The 22411-nt window shown below is 35.3% G+C and overlaps 2 long non-coding RNA genes across 2 annotated transcripts; one reads left to right on the top strand and one right to left on the bottom strand.

Moving 5' to 3' along the window:
- Positions 1–244: 244 nt before the first annotated feature.
- Positions 245–13990, top strand: LOC119082664. Its single transcript, XR_005088677.1, has 3 exons — positions 245–359; positions 5809–5813; positions 13977–13990. It is a non-coding gene; the product is annotated as an uncharacterized LOC119082664 (long non-coding RNA).
- LOC119082666 lies at positions 8004–21675 on the bottom strand. The gene is made up of 3 exons (XR_005088679.1): positions 21664–21675; positions 19654–19656; positions 8004–8037 (listed from the first exon to the last, which is right to left on the bottom strand). It is a non-coding gene; the product is annotated as an uncharacterized LOC119082666 (long non-coding RNA).
- Between the last annotated feature and the right edge of the window lie 736 nt (positions 21676–22411).

Below are 22411 nucleotides of genomic sequence, written 5' to 3'. Positions count from 1 at the left end.
ATGTTGCTCCACTCGAATGTCAACCTTCATTTCTCGTGACGAGCTTTCAGAATGACTAGGTGGACCCAAAATGTTTAGTGAAAATTTTTTGTGTTTTTTGGGCTTCCCTATTCCTTTGCAATAAGAAACTAGATTCAGAAAAAAGGCAAAATACAGCTAGGCAGTAGCGATAACTACTGATACCGGCTATATGGTTCATGACTACTTTGAAATACCTAAAATACCATTACAGTGGCTATCACCGAAATGCCAGCCCATATTAGGATTTTTAAATCAGCACACATTCCACCTATTCCACACACATTCCACTAATTTTTGACAGTTGTCAAAAAGTAGCAGATTAATTCCTGGATGGTACAGTCTTGATATTGAATGGTTTTTGTCGCAGTAAATTGGTCGTTATAGTTTTGTTTCGATCAACTGTAAACCCGAACTTTGACAACACGAACGACAACGATTTCATCCACAGATATAGACATAACCTAAACGGCAACCAATTTCTTTGTAAATTTGTCGTTCAAATTTGTGTCAAACTGAAAGTTGAGGTTAAGTTGCCTTCTGTGGATGAAATTTGACATTTCAAAATGACATTGGAACAAACCTATATGTTTGCGACGAAAATTTCGACAGTAAAAAAATTTCGTTCAGCTGTCAAAATCTGTGGGTCTAGAAGTATCAGATCCTACATAAAACGAAAATGCGATAATTTCTTGTAATTGTATATACGGAAATATTGTGATATTGTGATAGGTTAAAATTGGTAGAATTATCATAATATACTCTTGTGGCATCAATCGGTCTGTTGTACATATGTCAATATAAATTAGAGGCTACAACAACTTTAATTATAATACTTTTGTCTGTCTAGAACGATTATCTCGATCTTATCTCTCTAGGGAGTTTTTACTTACAGTTTGTTCATGTCATTTTTATACAGTTTTAGATATGTCAGAGTTTTAAATGTACCCAGTCAATTAAGTTCTTCCCAAATTATGAATTTTTGGCGCTAAATTTAAAATTTCTATTGCGAATTCAAATATTGCGCTATTTGGGAAGAACTTAATTGACTGGGTACATTTAAAACTCTGACATATCGACAATCTTTAGAAACTGTGTAAAAATGAAATGAACAAACTGTATCTCGATATATCAGTTCTTGACAGATAAAATGTGGTATGCACCTATTGCCAAGATTGTTATTTTGACGTGTGTGCATTATTGCCCTATTGTCATACACGTCAAAATAACAATCTTGGCAACAGGTCAACGCACTGATAGTGCATTACAATAGGTACATAATATATATTAAGGGCAGCTGTCATTTGTTAACATCAACGACAGATGATAGATTCGATATGCGGTGAGCTCATGTTTAATGTGTCCTTTATATAGTATAATAAATGGTCAACTGTTTAAGTAATAGATTTTGTTGTGAATCGTAAAAATTCTCAAATGAAAAGAAGTAATAGATTTTGTACCACGTATCAGCACTTTTTCCAAGGTAAATATAGTGGGGAGGTAATGCCATATACAACCGAATCAGATGTGCAGTGGCACGAAAGTTTGCTATAAACGCCATCTCTCTCTGTCTTTAAAATAACAAAATTGCTTAGAAACCTGTGCCATCTGTTTTGTGATAGGCACAACATTTTGTGAAACACAAATAAATCTTAGTCAACCATTTTAAAAGAAGATGTCAGTGGCAACGAACTATTGTGCTAGGCTGCGCGTCTGAATGGCATTACCTGGCATTACATCCGCCCATATATTTACCTTGACTTTTTCTACAACTAAGGCCATGGATGCCTTTTTGATCGACTTATGTGGTGTGTAAATGTGGCATCCCAATCGTAGACCACCGTGTACTCGATTACGCAAATTTTGTTAAGGAAAGTTTACCGAGCGAGTTCCGGCAAACGAGTGATTGGACGTTGTTGTGGACATCGAAAAAATAGTTTTCTGAAGAAGAGACAAAAAATTCCACCTCACCCTTTACTTCCCCACCCTTTCAAAGTTTAAGTGCAAAGGTGTCTTTGTCGAATTATTGACAGGGCTGTGCGAAACGGAAAGATACGCGTGATAGCTCATTTTAAAGGTAAAAGTTCAATTTTTTTTTGTCGTAGTTAGATTTTCCGAATGAAATACGGAATATATTGGTATCAAGCAGAAAACCGATGTGTTTAGCCGGTAAAATGGTTATATAGCCACGCATTTGATTCTTTAATCGTTGACGCTTTATGTCGATCTTTTACTTCCTCAGTTTATAATGATTGAACGGTTTTCTTCACCAATATTAGGTCCCATTCTGAAAGTTCCTTCTGTCTGGCATTTCATTTTTATTCTTCGTTAAGGCTTCCGAATAATTGGCAATAACTAACTCATCTGAAACTTTGTGTAACATCATGTTGACAAGTTCAGATAGTTTTGTTTCGTATTATTACATCAGTTCACACCCAGAACCATGGAGAAAAATGCGTTAAATTTTTTGCACCAATAAAGAGTTTCTCAGAAAAGAACAGAAAAGAAAGCTTAGACGACCAAGCATATTGCTCATACTAAATTCTCAACAAATGCAATGCATGAGTGAAAGATGTCATCTATAAATTTTATCAAGTCGCTTAATCGTCTATTAAAAAGTTTTCTCCTGCGCTCTCATTTTGTCGTTTCGTATCCCAAACATAAAGTTTTGTACACATTTTATTGCTTTGATCCGTCGAATGACTTAGTCCTTTCAGCATAACATAGTCTCCATCACACATCTCACATCTTTGCCATTCATTATACTTGCATTAGGCGTCATCATTTACCAAGTACATAATTCCGGAAACGTATAACATTTCCTTTATTTCTTTCTGAGTTCAGAATGTTGTTGCTGAAATTTTATTGCTAAAAACCACGTAAGAGGGTTTTTTCTGTATTTTTTTTTCTTCCTTCTTGTCCTTGTTACATGTTCTTCTGTTACTCATAGTATTTAGTTATATACGTTTGTTGTGTTACTCGTAGGATAATATGTGACACATAGCAATATCCCGACAGTATACTGCATCGTAAAATGATGTCCCATGGGATTCAAACGCGAACTTTCTTAAATTTATGTTTATGCGATAAACAGCACACAGAGGCCATATACTTTTGCTCGTCTTCGGTATGGCTGTATTATGGTAAGTTGTATTTTTGCGTTATGTATTATTGATGGTATTCGTTACGATTGTGGCGGGGACGAACGGTTCGGTTTTCTTCTTTTTTTTTCTTACTTTCTTTCCTAATTTTTATTTTATTTGAAAAACCCAAGAAAACACTTTGGATGGTACATTATTCAAATTTAATAGCATCCCATAAAATTGGGAGACAAATTGGTTGATCATTTGAAAATGGGTATTAATAATGCTTGTGTGGGTTGTAAATTGTAATGTTAATGCATCTGAGCATTGCGTTTTAAGTTTAATAATAAAATGAATAAAAAACAACGACAAGGGGGTTTTGAGCGGAATTTCATTAATCATAAAATTGGAGTGTGTCTGAGTATGTCCCTCTCTGTATCGCATCTGACATAAATTTTTTATGTTTGGGATTTTATTTGTAAGCCAACAATTCAGAAACAATTAAATTAAATAGTCTCGATATCTCGATTCGTTATTAAATCTAGCCACCACCACATCCTCATTAAATATTTAAAAATGATTGATTGATTGATTTCCTTCGGTTTTATCTACTCTGAAGAGTAATTTGATTGTTACTTTCTACAAAAGTCTAGAACTCATTCCTGCGTACCCAAACTTATTCATTAGACAATAGAAAAATTCTCACGAGAATATTAAGCAAAAATTTTTGCTGTACAAAGTCAGAAATATGATAACCTGTATACACCTGTCATTTACTCCGGGCTTTTCGTACATACCAATTTTGCATAGCCTGAGACGAAAAGCTCAGGGGCGCAAATTGCAACAACCGAATTTCCGTACACAGAAAACCAAAACAAGACTCCTTTTCACATTTATTAAACTTCAAGGAAACATCCTTCGAAGAAACATCCTTTGGAACGACAAATAGAGCTATAGAGCTCTTCCCTTTCCCACACATCACGTAAAGTGGCGAAAAAGAAAAGCTGTTTCGACCTCGAGACAGGGGCGCCGACTTCTAAGGACAAGCGAGGCTCGGGCACCACTACTCGAATGATGAGCACCACTACATCTTTCCAGTTTTACTTAAAAGAGCACCACTACTCCCAGATTCGCTTGTTGTATGAGCACCACTACTCCCAAACACAAGTCGGCGTCTCTGCCTCGAGAACTAGCGGCGGTCACAGGTCAGAGTGGACTGACCATCTTCAGTTGCTTCCGCTAGCCTCTTACACAAGACAGCAGCAAAACTTGCCATGAACAACTGTAGCATAGTTTGCATTGAGACATTGCCATCTGCTGATGGAAAATTTGGAAAATTGTGGATAGCTGCTAAGAAATCACCCAAAAAAATGCAGCAAAAAAAGAAAGAAAAGAATTGAGCCTGAGCTCCATAAGCAAAAGTAAAAAATAATAAAAAGCAATAAGAAACGTTCACGTGCCGTACTCACGATTTCCACGCAATTCATTCAATCACCAACCGTCCGTTCCACTCATTCACATTACCAGCCAGCGAAACAACGAAACTGCTCTTAAACTCCTTCGTCTGGATTTTTTGACAAATGTCTGGAACTCATTCCGGCATGTCTGGGCCTTTGCTAGGCGATATCTTTGAGCAGACATATTGAGCATATTTTGTATACCCAAAGGGGCATAGTTAAAAATATGGAATTCTCAATAGGCGATAAAATATTTTTAGCAAATGTTTGCTTTACAAAGAAGCACAGCTATTTGGTATTGCCTGTCATTTACTGCCGTTTTTCCCACTCTTAATATCTCCTTAATTATTACTTTTAAAAAGAATTCCCATGAACGTCTGTTCAGCAAGTTTGAGCAAGTTTTTGATGTACAAAGGTACACAGTCGAAAGTATGGATTTTTGGTACTTTTCCTGTCAGTTATTTAGGTTTTGTCTACTGTTTTCCACACTTAAATACAGCCACTTTAGTATCCTAGCCTTTCATGCGGCTATTCTCTGTTTTATTGGATTCTCTCATTTCATAAGTTATTTCAAATCGTTAATCAGACAAATCAAAGTGGCGGTATTTATGTGCGTGAAACAGTACTCTAAAACTCTTTCACTATCTCGTTTTACCAACGTCTCAAATCACAGCTCTGCTCCTAGAATGGAAATACGACCTATTTTGCCATGATTTTTCGTTAAGAAATGTCAGTTTTTCCCGAACTATATATCGTGCGGGAAAAAACTTCATTTCTTTACGATTTATAGTGCGGGAAAAGAATTACATGAATTTTGCTACAGTCAAAGGCAGTCAATTTTCAGCATAAATTTGCTTCAGCTGTTTTTCAGCTGATCCACACCACACATACAACAAAAATTGGTTTTCCTTGTTCATACGGTTGAAGCTGCTACACGCACACGCATGATAGTGGTAAAACCGTATAAAGACGTATAAACGGTTGTGATTGTTTGTATGGATCAGCTGAAAAACAGCTGAAGCTAATTTATGCTGAAAATTGACTGCCTTTGACTGTATGACTATACGATTGATTTTTAATATGGTGAATGTGAAGTGTGTATGTTTTCAAGTAAATTGATGTGTTTTGTCTATTTCAGTTGTCCGATGCACAAAACGTTGTTCATACCTCGACAGGAAATGGATTTTTTCAGCACACGTCCTAATTTTCCTTACTCGCTTCGCTCGTGCTGAAAAAATCGTCATTTCCAGTCTTGGTACGAAAAATACTATTACAAGGCACCTTTTGAAGAAAGTCGATTTGAGTTGTTGCACTGTACCTGAAGTGTAGGGTTTTGCAAAAACTTTTTTTTTAATTTTTATGGCCTGGTGGTATGTTCTATCGAGAATTGAACCCTGATTAGTAATCAGTGATTACAAAACTGCTAAAAATTAATTATTCTTCTAAAGTTTTTATCGACATTTTGATCGAGTTTTTGCTGCTAGGTTTTAATTTGCCCCAAGGCGCCCAGAAACTAAAGACTGCACTGCACGCTCATGTTATGTGATATTCCCAATATATATTTAAATGGACAAGAAAACACAACCATGGAAAGTCGAGTCTCACAAATCCTACGAAAAACGTTAACCTGTCATCAATCTTAAAAATCGGGGAAACGTAGAAAAATGTAAGAAAATAATTTTTCGAAATTAGTCTCAGCAATAAAGTGCAACATCGTATGTGCTGACAATATTTTAAAGGTACCCGCCCTTACCGTAGTGGAGAAATCAGTGAGTTTTTCAATCAATTTTAAACATATGCTTTGGATAAGAAAAAGCTTTCTGAACAATGTTGGATAAAGTTTTACAAATTTAATGCAAAGTGCCATTTCGTACAGCAAATATTGAAATGTTTTGTCTGAAGAAAAACTGGTCGCATAAACCACAACCACCAATCACACCAGCCAGTGTAAGAGAAAGAAAAATATCAAATCAAATTAATTCAAGGGAAAATCCAATATTCCCTCATGAATTCAATATTTTCTCAACAAAGTTGATTATTTTGAAAATAATACTGCAAAGCTTTGACTGCACTTTTTTCCAGCACGTAAAAGGATAATAAAAGCGCATTAAATTGTTATAAACATTTTTATGTGTTTCGTCTGTGTCTGATTTTTTATTTTTTCTATTTTTTTTTTGTTCCACCACCGCACCGTTTCGTTTATTCGTTCTATGCGCTTTACTCTTAGTATTGGAAAAAAATAGTATTGCGGATACGAAAGACATAAACTTAATGACACCGCATACACATAAACAAAATAACCAAACAAATTACACTTTCTCCTTAATGCCACAAGAGATTTTGTTTATGGGGATGCGGGATGAGAATACCATATAAAAATGCTTGTGCCGTGTGTTTTCGGAATGGTGGAGATGTGTCACAAGACATGCAACCAGTCAATAAACAAGAAAATAAAAATTTTCTCTTTACGATGTCCATAATTCTGTTACAAATATAATAAAGTCTTTGGGATCTCTGGAAAATGATAAGACAAGAGGGGTGTACCAGCGCATTACTTATACGAAACGGGAGTTTTGAACCCGGAGCAAGGGATATTGTCTTAGTGTAATATAAATTAAATAGTAAACATCTTATGCTGTACCGGGTAATCAATTGAATTAGCTTAGAAAATTACGTTATTTGTGTTATGTGCTGTGAAAGCGGCATGTTGCTTAAGTTGCAATATAATTTTGAAGGGAAAAGGAACATAAAAATCCTATAAAATTGTGTATAGCATTTAATTTGATGAATTGAAGAACATTGTTAATGGGTAGCTGGGTTCACCTTCGTTTGTTTTTGATAGAAAATCTTTTACTTCATAAGTTAAGCAAGACCTTTGACAGTTGTTTCGATTTATGAGAAAGTTAAACACGTCTTTTGACGGTTTGCATTAATATGCAATTCAAAAATACAATTTCTCATCAGACCATGGCAACAGTAGTACTTCATACTATAACAACACTATACCAATTTGCTCATGAGCAAGTCTAGCGAAAGATAGTTGAAATAGAATTTTAACTCAACACAACTCAACTTGCTAACTCGTGTCAGCTACCACAAAGCGAACAAGTAAGTTGGGGTAACGTTTTAACGTATTATACATACTATCGAACAAGGGAACACAGCTCATCGCTTATTTCTGTCATTGTTGTCGATAACATAGAGTTTTTACTCATATTTTCCGTGAAACCTCTTTTTTCTACTATTTGTAACAATGACTATGGTGTTTCTGTGAATATAAACCATAATTTTTTCTAGATACAACCGAGATTACATCACTGTCTACTTTTACTGAGACAAGCTCTGCATAGAGTGTATGTTTCTAATGTTTCCGATGGACAATCGGAAAAGTTTTGAGAAGATTCCGAGTGCAGGGAAATGATAACAGATGCTGTTGCTCGGGTGAGGCAGCAGCAACGCCATCTGGTATCATTTCTCTTCTTCGACGATACATGAGATGGAAGTTTTGGACACTCCTGTTGGATAAAATTGATTTGCATACGGATCAGCGGATTGTGCACCAAAAAAGCCGCCCTGACTGCAACATCATGTTTTTCCAATTGACTTATTTTTGAACATAAGTTCCAACCACAAGTGATAGTACTGAGACAAATCGAGTAGACCTCTTACTACAGGCGCTTGTGTCATAAAAAACAGGTTCGCTCGCGTAAAATGTATGGAAAAAGTCGATTTTCGAAGTAACGAAATGCATACACAGATTTTCGTTTGCAATCGAATGGGCTAACTGAAAAACTCAAACCAAGCAAAGTGAGCGGATTGACACAACCACCTGGACTATCTACAATTAATACCGCTTCGTTCGTGGCTAATTAACCAAAATCATGTTTGTGGGCGTGAGGTTATTTCGGTGCGTATAAAAAGTCGACTCAACTTCACAATCTGTCTAATAAAGTAAATTAGTTCCGTTCACAGTTACACCACATACAGCTAATATAAATACCAAACTGTGAAATATATCTAACTCGAGACATCTGTACGCTATACCGTGCATGTTGTACAGCATTTACATTGTTCCATCATAATATATTATCGGCATGAGCATAAATTTTTCACATTTTTTCTTCTTCTGCCAAATGACGTATGTAAGCCAAACTTTGTCCTGAACTTTTTCATTTTCAATTCTAGCATCATTTAGAGTAACAAATAACTCAACTTTTCAATATTTACAAAAAGAATCATGTTTTTTCTTACAATGTTCACTCGTTTAACTTCGTTAGAGCTTAAATTTTTTTTCTTTCTTCCTTTTTCTCTTACATCATTTTAGTTCATTTACCAACTTACAAAATATAAAAAAAAAAACGAAAACAAAAAAAAAAGCTTTCCATTATTCCATTTTGTTATAAATGAACGAAAGCGGTGAATATCTAGAGGTGTGTATACGATGATACTCCAGAATAATGTGTATAAGCGGGCGATGAAGCAGTATGAGGTGAGCTTCATTTTCTATTATTATGCTTGGTTGAAAATGGAGTGGATTACAAAATAAAAATTTATGTTTGTTTTTCACCTGTATGAAACATGAAAATTGTATAATAGATTTGATAGAAAGAAGGAATGGTGGTTTGTTTGTTGAATTAGCTTTGCCATGTTGTTGATGTTGCAGGAGAGCAAAAAAAAAACTCACGAGTTTTTATACGTGCTAGCACCGTGTGGTTTTGCTAACACGAGAAAACAAGTCATAATTTTTATTAGTTTTTGAGCAATTAATTTTCCTTGGTGTTATTGATGTTTGCACTCTTATTTTCATGTATTTCGTTTTACCAATTTTATGCACTGTGAATCAACGAACTTTCTCCAGTAAGAAGTCAATTAGATTCAACGATTATTTGCTTTAATAATTTTAGTAATACGTTGAAAATGTGCATTATGAATGAAAAATGGTAGGAGAAACACCTTGGCTTACGAAGGCGTTGGCTATACTGGACAAACAAGCGGAGTAGTATTTTTCACAAATGTAAAGGATTTTGCCAACACAAGTTTTCGGTTGTGGTAATCGATCCTTTTTGTTGATATTAACATGAATCGAAAAAAAATCGCTCGCTACGCTCGTGCACACATGTTATTCCACACAAAACTTTTATGAGATTTTCTTAATCTTCTGGATGATATACAATTGAAGAACTAGCCTTTTCTTGAATGGCCAGATTCATAAGGCTCCAAAAAAATGCAATAGAAAAATTCGTCTGTTTCAATGCCTAAACTGCCCAGCTTGACTATACCAAACAAACAAAATAGTTAACCTTTTAGAAACGGCAAGCGTATCGCGGTATAGTCATTAAATATTTTTACTCATGTTGTTCAAATACTGGCCACCCTTTGTAATAAGATCTTGTACTTCATATGTTTGCTGTTAAAAACAGATGATTAGCCGTATCTGAAAGGTTAGATCAAATAGTGGTGAATCTTTCTTACATTTAATTGAAGTTTCATTGCATTTGCACTTGGAGCGCAATCCACTTAAAAATTTCAAGAAAAAGTCAATCGAGCCAAATTTCGGAGTTTTTAATATCATTTTTTCCTACTCAAGATAACCGAAAATCAGTGGCACGAGCCTTCCAGAGCTATCTATTTTCGATAAAAAATAAGCGACGATTTCTGTGTAGTGTTCTTATAGCAAAAAGTATGTCTAAACAAATGAAGTAAAAGATTTTTACATGCTTATGCATGGTAAAGTGCACTTCACAGCACTGCTTGTGACAGGGAAAATGCACTTACCGTCCACAAACATGTAAAATGTTTTACGTCACTGCTTGTAAATGCTTGTTTAGGCACGTGTGATTACTCCACTCGCCTTCGGCTCGTTCCGCATCACACTTCGTCTACGTATTCGTTCCATGCATTTGTTTGGATTAGTAAGGATTTCGTAACAAATTTAAAGGCCTACTAATGAATTTAGGTCCCTTATTAAATCGACTGCTCCTGCCTGGTTAACTTTACACTGCCGCGATTAACACAATGATTGAAATAACTTAAAGCAACATATTGAATGTATGAAGATTCGCTTGCCGCTTGTACAGTGCTGTTGACAAAAGCTACTTTAACAATATGAATAAGATAAAGTTCCAATTAATAATGCACTCCATGTGGCGCCCAGACTAATATCGCAGCCAGTTTAAATTCATCATTCAAGATCGCAAAATCAACCGATCAACCTCAAGAAACAAGCATCCGTATATTCAATCTATCATAGAGGACATGAATATTAAATGAATGCATTTAGCACATTGAAGACGCTTTGTCGCTAAATGTTATTACGATGTCATTAAATATTTCTGGCATCGTATCAAGCTAAAACCAATTCATCGATTCATTTATAATTACTCGATTGAGACAAAGCTCAGGAATATTGGTTTAAATGGAATACATTTACCAAAACACTTAAGATTACAATGTGATTGGATTTTGTATTGTGATGGTCTATGGTACCGAATGTTAAGTATATTAGGGATAAAGGGCTTAAAGATATAGGCTGACTTAGAATTTGTCGAAAGACATAAAAAACCATTCACGAATTAAGTGAAAAATTACGAGTTACCGATTGTGTTGCAACAATTTCGAGAATGTATGAAGCAGAAGCATATCTTTGCGTCACAGCGCTCGCAACTCCCACTCCTTCCCATGTAGAGAGTGCGTAATTTGTGAATGGCCCCAAGTGATACGGAATATCTTTAGAATTTTGAAGTTGCAGTTTCGCGAATGGGAACGGTCAGCAGGCCCGGACTGGCCATATGGTGAATTCGGGGAATTCCCGATGGGCCTTTTGGATTTTTGTATGAGAATTTTTAATTTGTGGGCCTTTTTAAATTGAGTTGCATGGAGCCCCCGATGGGCTTTTTCGAGCCAGTCCGGTACTGACGGTTAGCATGACAAAAAATGTTAAATGTCGATGTGCAAGTAGGTACATTTGGGGGTGGAATCCGGCCCGCCATTCACAAAAGCAAAAACAAAAAAAAATTACTTTTCACAAATAATCACAATATTCCGGTCAAATTAGTAACACCCCAAAATTCATAAATAACTAAAAACGAAAATGAGAGATAACAAATAGCCTTTCATTTTGACACCGCGGCTATTGTCATTTCATAATGTTTGCATTTCTCACGCCAAAATGAACACATTATAATTCATTACCAATAAATCACTGGTGCTTGCCGCCCCATAACGACTATCGCATTCATAAAACAGCCGGTTATAGCATAATAGCGATGGATTATGATGGTTATTTTATCAAAGTTTCGATCATTTCGGCCGGTCATTTTAAACTAAGCCTGGTGGACCAAATTAAATGGCAAATATTGTTACGTTATGAATATATGGCTCGTAAGCAGTTGAAAAAAAAATGGTTGTTTTCATATGTTCATACTGCGGAGTCCTTATTGCTTTTAATAAAGTGTAAAAAATAAAATGTTTGCAAGGGAAGGGGTACGAAATTAAAAAGCAAACATTTACGTATACAGCTACTCAATGCAAAATTAGAATATTAATGCAAAACAGGTTAGGGAGAGGGAGGACATTATTTCAATCGGTTTTATTAAATAAAAGCTTTGAATGTGTAAACAAGACTTAGAACCAGTTCAAGTCGTATATCATCAATAATTATGCCGAAAAATAAGTAGTGTGTAGCTGTCTTTTTTACGTTGTTGAAGGTTCGTAAACGTGGACTATCGCAGCATAAACAACAAGAGAAAAACAAATTTGATTGCAATATTTCGCTCTCCTAATTCAAAGCTTCTTCAGGCTGTAATTTCTTCTTTACCTTAGAAAATATCTGGTAAATAGTTCTGTGGCGTACTAAATTGACTCATGCATAGCGAAGAACATCATGCAAAATACTTTCAAAGCCACTGATGAATTCTCACTTTTCAGTCACCTGTTAACGGCAACGAGGAGAAAAGCAAGCAATTGAGTTTTAGCTTCTGTTGTAGAAGAAGAGTTTCAATCAAACACTAATCGAACTTTTAACCAAATAAGTTACACATTTTATGGTCGTCGTTTGCAAGAGATAGAGGTTAAAGTATTTGCAGCCTTACTTTTATACAGTGAAAACCAGGGCCTACTTTTTGGAAACTAATTTCTTGAATTTCTTGAAATTTCTCGAATTTTCTCGAATTTCTGAAAATTTACATATATCATGTAAAATCCATTGCATAACACGGAATAGAAGTTGAAAAGTCTCGTTTTTAGTATGTTCATAACATCGGCTTCGCATCGGATCAACAAAATTCACATGAAAACTCTACTTTTGTAGTGCCCCTTACTATATTAAGTAAGAGAGAAGTAAGTTCTCTCTCTTTAGTATAAGAACCATGAATATGTTACTTAAGTGAATAAAGAATCATTCCATATTATATCGTCAAGCAGTGCGTTTCACTTAATACAACACTCCCGTTAAGACTATATATACCAACTATATATATACATGGCGACAGTGACAGTGATATAAAAAAAAAAAAACGATAAGTGGTCGGGTTAGTGAAACCGTTGTACTGCAAAGTAAATAATTATTAATAAAGTGAATCATTAAATGAATAAATTATGGGCACATCTGACTCAAAGCCGCAAACCGCCACAACGGATGGTACTAACAGTAATACTGATGTTAATAGTGTCAATATAATTCAAGAATTTTCCGAACACAAAACCAGCACTGGCATTTGTTTATTAATAATAGTGGTACTATTGGCAATTCACTTTATCTATAAATTTTACACGTTACATAAAAAGTGTATCGTAAAGCGTGAGAGACAAGTACGCCAAATTTGAATATTGAATATAAAAACAGAAAAATAAACCACGAACAATATTTGACGGGATTTGAAAAATAAATGAACAAATAACATTACTGGAATTGATGGACATCCAAGAGCACAGGCACGAAAATTCGTACAAATTTGGTCCGTGGGGTCCGTGGAAAACAGGAGAACATTGCTAAGTCAACAGCGAAGGCACAGAAAATCATAGATCGCACAGGCGCGTAAGGTCGTACAAAATTTGGCCCTGGGTAAACAGATACACATAGCAACAGGTATGAGTTATGGAAATTAAAATTTGATTTTTTTTTTTATAAGAAAATGTTTTAAATTTTGAAGTTTTTATATGTAACGACACGCGATTGAAAATTATATTTTATGCTTACGTTTTAAAATCGATGTTATATGAGAACGATTGTTTATTTTGCGACAGGATGTTGAAATATTAAATACGACGAAAAGTTGTTCTAATTAAAAAGAAAGAAAAAATATTTTTTTTCTGATGTCAGCGAATTTAACACGCGCAGTTTTGAAATTCTTTACACGCGCAGTTTTGGAATTATTATTTTTTTCGCTTACAATCGGTATTTGGTATTATTTTATAAAAGAAATACGATACTAAGTTTGGGACAGGATGTATAAATTTTGAAAATAATTGCAACATTGTGATTGATAAAGCAAACAAAGCGTATTTAATGGTACGAAATGGAAACGTTTGAATCAAAGCCTTTATTTGATTTAACGGAATTTTTAATTGTTTATTTTTCAATTTTATTTTTCTTGATGGTCTTGTCATTGGTTTTAATTTGGTTTTATTGTCAAGCCCGAACGAATAGATTCATTTGATGTGTTTATATTGTTGGAAATCTGGTGATACGAATAAGTATTTTTTATTTGGCAAAGTATGACTACATGGACACAATTAAGTACTAAATTAGACGAACACAGAATAGAATTTGAAAGAATTTATAAATGCCTGAGTGTTTCAATTAAAAGGAAAATTCAACGTGAAACTTTCGATAAACATTTACAAGACATTATTGAAGTATATAACGCTGCGACAAAGTTGATAAGAACGCACGATCTGCAAGAAGACCATTTGACTTATTGTACGGAATTTCACACAAAAATTAGAGATCGTCTTCTCAAATTGTTTGGAACTTTGAAAGTACACATTGTAGTACCCCCCGGAGTAAAAGAAATTGACCCAAAAGTACTTGATAAAGGTGATTCAGACTCAGATTCAGAAATGGTACAATCAGCTGAAGAGTTTCTTGCCTTGGCAGGAAAAACTATCTCTAGGAATTATGCAGGTGACCCATTAGCCCTTACAGCTTTCATAAACTCTATCAAACTTCTCGAGAAGATGGCAGGTACGACGCACGTTACCCTTTTGATAACATATTTAATGACTAAATTGGAAGATAAGGCTATGGAATCAGTCCCTGAAGATCCACAAACTATTCAAGAAATAATTGATGGACTTAAAGTAGGCATTAAACCTGAGACGTCTAAAGTAGTAAAGAGTAGGTTACAGGCTTTGAAGTTTGACAGATTCAAGGTTCAAGACTTTGCCCTTGAAGCGACGAAATTGAGTGAAGCACTCCAAAGAGCTTTAGTGTTGGAAGGTGTTGGTAAGGTCAAAGCACGAGAAATGTGTGTAGATGAAACTATTGACATGTGTCGGGCGAATGCTCGAAGTGATCTGATTAAAGCCGTATTATCAGCGTCTCAATACAATGATCCTGATGAAGTAGTTGCTAAACTGATTTTAGAATCGTCTACCGAAAAGCAGGAGAAGCAAGTGTTAGCATACAAGGCACAGTTTAGAGGTAAACGGGGAAAAGGTAGAGGCCGTGGTGGTTACGGTAATTACGGTAATAATTATGGAAACTATAATAAATGGAATGGTGGAAATAATAATTACCATCAAAACGGCAATGGTCGAGGTAATAATGGTAGAGGAAGATCCTGGAATCGTGGTCGTGGTCGTGGTCGCGGAAGTTATCAGAATTATCAAAATTATCCGAATCACTCAGTTAGAATAGTCGAGGCTTTGGGAAACGAGGAAGCCCCTCAGCGATACCAGCAGCTGGGGGAAACAACAGCAATGATGCCGTATCAGTCTCAATAGTCCAAAGGAAGGTTCTATCTATGAACCCAAACTACTCAGATTTTATAGTTTTGAGTAGTTCGATTTCAAATAAACAATGCACATTCCTAATTGACACGCAGGCGGACATAACTCTCTTAAAAATTTGCGCAGTCCGCCCAAGAGCGCTATTAGATGTAGAAAATTTGATTGACATAACAGGAATAACGGAAGATCCCATAACGACTTTGGGTTGTACGAATGCGACGTTGGGTAATGACGATTTTAGAGTAAATTTTCCAGTACATGTAGTACCAAATGAATTCAATATTCCGTCAGATGGGATCCTAGGTAAAGACTTCATGAAACATTTTAGATGCAATATAAATTACGGAGATATGACGTTTAGATTTACATTAAACGAACAAATGATTACGGTACCAATAAGGGAAGGTCCCGAAGTAAATACGATAGTTTTACCCGCGAGAAGTGAGGTAATTAGACAATTCAATTTGAAAAAAGAAGTGTTAGAACCCCAGTGGGTCGATTCTTGGGAAATTAGTGCAGGAGTCTTCACAGCTCGCACAATAATTAGCTCAGCTCAGCCGTTGATCCGAATTCTCAATACTACGGATAAAGTACAAATAATGAAAAATGACCGTCTACCAATTCAGAAGTTGTCAGATTATAAGGTTTACACAACGAAAAAGGAAATCTCTTCTAAAGAAAGGACAGAAACTTTACTGAAAATTTTAGAAAACAAAGTTCCTAGTTACGCTAAAGAACAGCTTTTCCCGTTGATAGAAGAATATGCGGACGTTTTCGCATTAGAAACTGACAAGATGACCACAAACAATTTTTATGAGCAAAAATTAAGGTTAAAAGATGACACACCGGTTTATATAAAAAATTACCGTACACCGCACAGCCAGATTAATGAAATAGAAGCTCAGGTGAATGAATTTTTAAAAAATGACTTAATAGAACCAAGCGCATCCGAGTATAATAGCCCTTTGATTTTAGTCCCGAAACCCCCTTTGAATGGTCGTGAACGATGGAGACTATGTCTGGATTATCGCCAAGTTAATAAAAAATTAGTGGCAGACAAGTTTCCACTGCCTAGAATGGATCAGATATTAGATAGTTTGGGAAACGCAAAATGTTTTTCGGTCATTGATTTGTTCCAGGGATTCCACCAGGTGCCATTAGAAAAGAATTCCAGAGACATAACGTCTTTTAGTACTAGTACTGGGTCATACAGATGGAAAGTTTTGCCTTTCGGGTTAAACGTTTCACCGAATTCATTTACTCGCATGATGACAATTGCCTTTTCAGGTATCCCCCCAGAACAGGCATTTCTCTATATTGATGATGTAGTCGTGATAGGGAAAAGCGAGAAGCATCATTTACAAAATCTCAAAGCAGTATTCCAAGTGTTGCGAGACAGAAATTTGAAAATACATCCTCATAAATGCAAGTTTTTCGAGCCCGAAGTAACCTTTTTAGGACATTTGTGTACTCCTGATGGCATATTGCCAGACCCTAGGAAACACGAGAAAGTTAAAAATTATCCAGTTCCCACAGACAAAAACGCTGCACACAGATTTGTATCATTCGCAAATTATTATCGACGTTTCATCCCACATTTTGCGACTATAGCAAAACCATTGAACAATTTGACTAAAAAAGACGTGACCTTTGAATGGACTGAACAATGCCAAGAAAGTTTCGATACATTAAAGGAAATTTTGACAAAACCACCAGTTTTAGCTTACCCAGACTTTTCTAAGACTTTCATAGTCACAGTCGACGCCTCAATAACAGGTTGTGGGGCTGTACTGAGTCAGCTACATGACGACAATGATCTACCAATTTATTATGCATCAAAGTCATGGTCTAAAGCAGACGCAGTGAAGTCGACTCCAATTCAAGAATGTTTGGCCATTCACTTTGCCTTGACCCAATTTAGACCTTATGTGTACGGAGTACCGTTCCGAGTCCGTACAGATCATAAATCACTTATTTATCTATTTACGCACAAGACTTTGTCTCCTAAACTTATTCGTATTAGGCTGGACCTCGAAGGCTACGATTTCACAATAGAACACATTAGTGGAGCTAAGAATGTAGTGGCCGACGCCCTATCGCGATTAAATATTAAAGATTTACTAGATTTATATGGAAAAACAAAGACAGTATATGTTATGACAAGATCCAAAACAAGAAATTTGAAAAAGGAAAATGAAATGACGACCAATGAAAATTTAAATAAAACACAAGAAATAAGTTACGTACCGGTAATTGAACAATTAAATGCGCATATAAATAAAAAGATACCTCGAATAATGTGTACGCGTACAGAAGGAAGTAAAGACGAGGTAATAGAGCTCAATATATACGAAAATTATAAGAAACTGATCAGTATGAAAGTTCCGGTAGAAATACGCAATGATTTATCAATTCTCGAGAAAGTAATTAATAGTTTACAAGAAATTGCGATAAAGAAAAATTTTAACGAAATTCAGTGGTCGCTAAACGATATTATGTTCAAATTTGTATCAATTAACGTTTTTAAAGAAATTTGCAAAAATAAATTGAATAAACTACGAATAGTGTTAATTAAAAGCCCGATTTTGATCAATGATAAGACAAAACAAAATGAACTCTTAATGTACTTTCATGACAATCCGATTTTTGGAGGACATGTAGGTCACAAGAAACTCTACGCAAACTTAAGGAGTTATTATGCCTGGAAAGGCATGAGGCGAGATGTTGCCTCTTTTGTCAAAAGTTGTACGAAGTGCAAACTAACGAAAGTCAGTGTGAAGAACAAAGAAGCCCTCGTATTAACAAATACTCCCCAGGCCCCCTTTGATGTAGTAGTGATAGATACCATAGGCCCATTGCCTACTTCCCTTAATGGAAATCGCTATGCGATTACGTTAATTTGCGATTTAAGCAAATACTTGGTAATCATTCCTATTCCGGACAAACAGGCTCTTACGGTAGCCAGAGCTATTTTCAATAATTTCGTGTTAATCTTCGGCCTGATGAAACAGGTCATCACCGATCTGGGAACGGAATATGTGAATTCAGTGTTAGAAAGACTATGGGTCCTTTTCCATGTGACCCACAGCAAATCCACTGCTTATCACCATCAGACAGTGGGTACAGCAGAGAGGAGTCACAGAACGTTTAACGAGTATGTCAGAACTTACATTTCCGGTCAGCTCGATAACTGGGAAGAATATTCAAAATATTTCTCGTTCTGTTATAATATCTCCCATCACGCGTCTTATGATTTCAAATACTCCCCCTATGAATTGATATTTTGTAAGAGCCCAGTGCTCCCATTCGATTGGATGGATGGTCGAATTGACCCAATCTATAATATCGATGACTTTAGCAGGGAAGCGAAGTGCAGACTACAAAGAGCACACGTAGACGCCAGAAATCTTATTGACAAGATGAAACTAAGGAACAAAATGAACTATGACCGTTCTGCCAAACCGATAGAATTAGAGTTAAATAATAAAGTAAAGTTGTTTAAGGAGCCATATGATAAACATTCGGAACGCTACGACGGTCCATTCATAGTTAAGGATATCCAAGGATCAAATGTTACGATCACAGATGGCGACAAGTTTTTGAAAACGGTGCATAAAGATAGAGTCCGAAAATATGAATGAATCGTCACAAAAATAAAAGAATGATTTTAATATTTTTATGATTTTATTGTGAAGTTTTATTTTTAAATTAAGGTTAAAGATTAAGGGTTAATTTACAATTTAATCTTTATTTCAATCTGCAATTCAGTTTGAAATTATGTTATCATAAATTTCTTTAAAAAAAAAAAAAGGGACGGTGAGAGTCGCAATCTCACAAAGTGAAATCAAATCCCAAAAATTAATAAATTATAAGCAATGGTTAGTTTTAAGACTAAGAAAAGTTTAACTTTCAAAAGGAAATAAATAATGTACGAAATAAATAATAATACGATTGGCATACACCAATCTAGCCGAAGAGGGATGGTGTAGTGCCCCTTACTATATTAAGTAAGAGAGAAGTAAGTTCTCTCTCTTTAGTATAAGAACCATGAATATGTTACTTAAGTGAATAAAGAATCATTCCATATTATATCGTCAAGCAGTGCGTTTCACTTAATACAACACTCCCGTTAAGACTATATATACCAACTATATATATACACTTTTCAACTTGTTATCCCTTGTTATGTAACTATTACATGCGTCAAAAACTGTACTTTTCATGTTTCAAGCACTACTTTCGACGCCGTCAGCATGTAATAGTACATTACTGCTATAAGGATGCATATAAGAGACGTGTACATATACGAGGGCTTGCGCGAGTATTATTACGAGTCTCTTATATACAGCCTTATATCAGTGAGGTATTTTATCACAGTAGGCAAACATCTCAAAGTCTTGTGATGTAATTTTGCTTTCAAAAACATTATCACTCTAGGGTGAATTTGTTAATACTTATGTACGTCGTGTATACACAATACACACCACATGTAATAATATGTATTACACATTTGGCACGAAGAAGTCGAGGCTTGCCGAGACTGATAGTGACAAGTGTGTACTCTATTTTATTATATAAGCGGAAACGAGACAACAACATAGACCTGAAGTGTAATTTTTGAATTATTCTTCTAGTTAAGTAATTTTGACACCCGAACACCGCGCGTATGTGATAAAACATGCTGAGGGCTTCGAAAGAAGTGCTTGAAACATGAAAAGTACGATTTTCGACGCATGTAGCATGTAAAATACAATTACTTCAATAGAAAGACATATTTTGCTCCATGAGACTAGACCCTTACTGTTATTTTGAGTTGCTATTGGCATGCTGATCGAAATCGGAAAAATCTGACCGGCCTACGAGTCTAATCGCTCATTTCTTAAAGCACTGTATTTTACACCTTCAATGATCAATTCTTAAACTTTTTTTTTCAAATTACTCGAGATATAAGTGCAGAAGGAATAGCTCTCCAAAGGAAATAACCCAAAGCATAACACGTCCATTCGTTCACATTGTTACTAAATCCGAACGTAACGAGAATAATATTGATTTTGATAATGCATTCTGGATTAGTTCGTAAAAAAAGTAAAATTTTGTAAATAATATGTTGCTGATATGTCCAAGCACCATACCATGTTGTCCTCCATAACATGCTTACATTTTCGAAATTTACATTGTACTTTCAATCCAATTTTCTTTCGGGTGTTGTGTAACTAGAGAGTCGTATAGTACTCGACACACAACACTCAACGAACTTCTTCGTTTTCTTCTTCCATGTTTTTTTTTGCATTTTCTCCTTGTCTGGATGATAAGAAGAATATTGAATACAATTTTGAAAATGCTTAAAAGGACGAAAAATAGTGCATGTCTTTACTTCCATGAACTTCCGGTGAAGACGATATTTGAATTTTTTTTTTCCTATTCTTTTCTTTTCTCTGTTGTGTATGCTTTCGATGCTGTGCAATGCTTAGTGTATAGTGTCAGAACTGATAAGACAATATTTATTGAGAGTATAAATGTTGGTCGGGACTTAGGGTGGAATATAATATATTATGTTTTGTGAAGGTATATCGGTAGAAAGTCATTGGTTCTTTCAGATGATGATCATTACTACAGAACAGCGGAAGATACTCAATAAATTTTATAGACTCCATAAATAGACACTTTATTGTGGATCTGAATGAATATAACATCGTGGATGGGTGTGTGTGTATAGAATTGTAATAATGTTTTATTATTGACAGAGTGCGGATAATTTTTCTCTTTCACTTCGTTCACATTCCATTCAATTTTTAATGGGAAAAAGGGGATCAACCGAAAACAATCTTTGTTGTGAGTGCCTGTGTCCACTTTCCATAATTCATTCCCATAATGCACTTTAATAATCGTATCGTAAACAATATGACCCACGCCATATTATGTATTTTCAACAATAGCCTCCGTAATAAATCTCGTTTTCATTCATCAAATAACAATAACACCCATAATAAACCATTAAATTCATGTAAATGTTGCCTGTGTGTGTGTCTCCCCGCGTGTTTATTAAAATACTGTTTTGGTGCATATTTTACCATGTTATCAAATTAAATTTGTGTTGTGTCGTTTTATGAAGATTTTAAAGTAAACAAGTGAGTCAGGGTGACCGTTTTGAACACAATACACACACAATGTATATATTTCTGAAGGTTTTTCCATTTAGATGACTTCTTTTTGTGAATAGAAGACGATAGCAACCAGTGACGATGAATAGAGTTTCGAGAAATGTAAATTTGATTTAGTAAGGTTGAATCGAGGGGGTAATCAATCACTGGCAAAAAGTCTGTCCTAACAATTCTAATTCTACTAATCAATCCGAAAATGGCCTAAAATTATATTTAATTCCAAAAATTCCGTGGTTTCAGAAGTGATAATATCAAAATAAAAATGCAAATAAAACAACAAGAAATTAACTGTAGCTACACATAGCGACGCAAAGGACACCTAATCCAAATTTTCCTTTTGTTCTTCTGTCAAATTTGACAGTACAACAAAAGAAGAATTTAAATTAAGTCGCTTTTGCGTCACAATGTGTCACAATTTGTGATCCGCTGAGCATTTGCATTACCTTCAGTATGTTTATATACTTTGCAACCAAGGTCCAAAAACGATATTATCGTTCAAAAAACGATACTAGGCCCCAGTATTTTCCGTTTGTTTAGTTTTCAGTTTCAATTTTAGTGAAAATGTTTGTGAAGTTTGCTGTTGTGAGTTTTTGTGCGAAAGTGAATGAATGGGTGAATGGATCTGTACGTGAGCCGATGGGTTGAGGTTTGAATTTGTTATTTCATTAAAATGTTTGCCCTCCCTACCGTAGAGCGCACACAATAACAAAACTCTCGACACTGTCGTTCCTGACGAGTCCCC

This window comes from Bradysia coprophila, unplaced genomic scaffold, assembly GCF_014529535.1.
Source record: "Bradysia coprophila strain Holo2 unplaced genomic scaffold, BU_Bcop_v1 contig_476, whole genome shotgun sequence".
Lineage (NCBI taxonomy): Eukaryota > Metazoa > Arthropoda > Insecta > Diptera > Sciaridae > Bradysia > Bradysia coprophila.
Note: the sequence above shows the minus strand (reverse complement) of the source record. Positions and strands in the feature narration are given on the sequence as shown.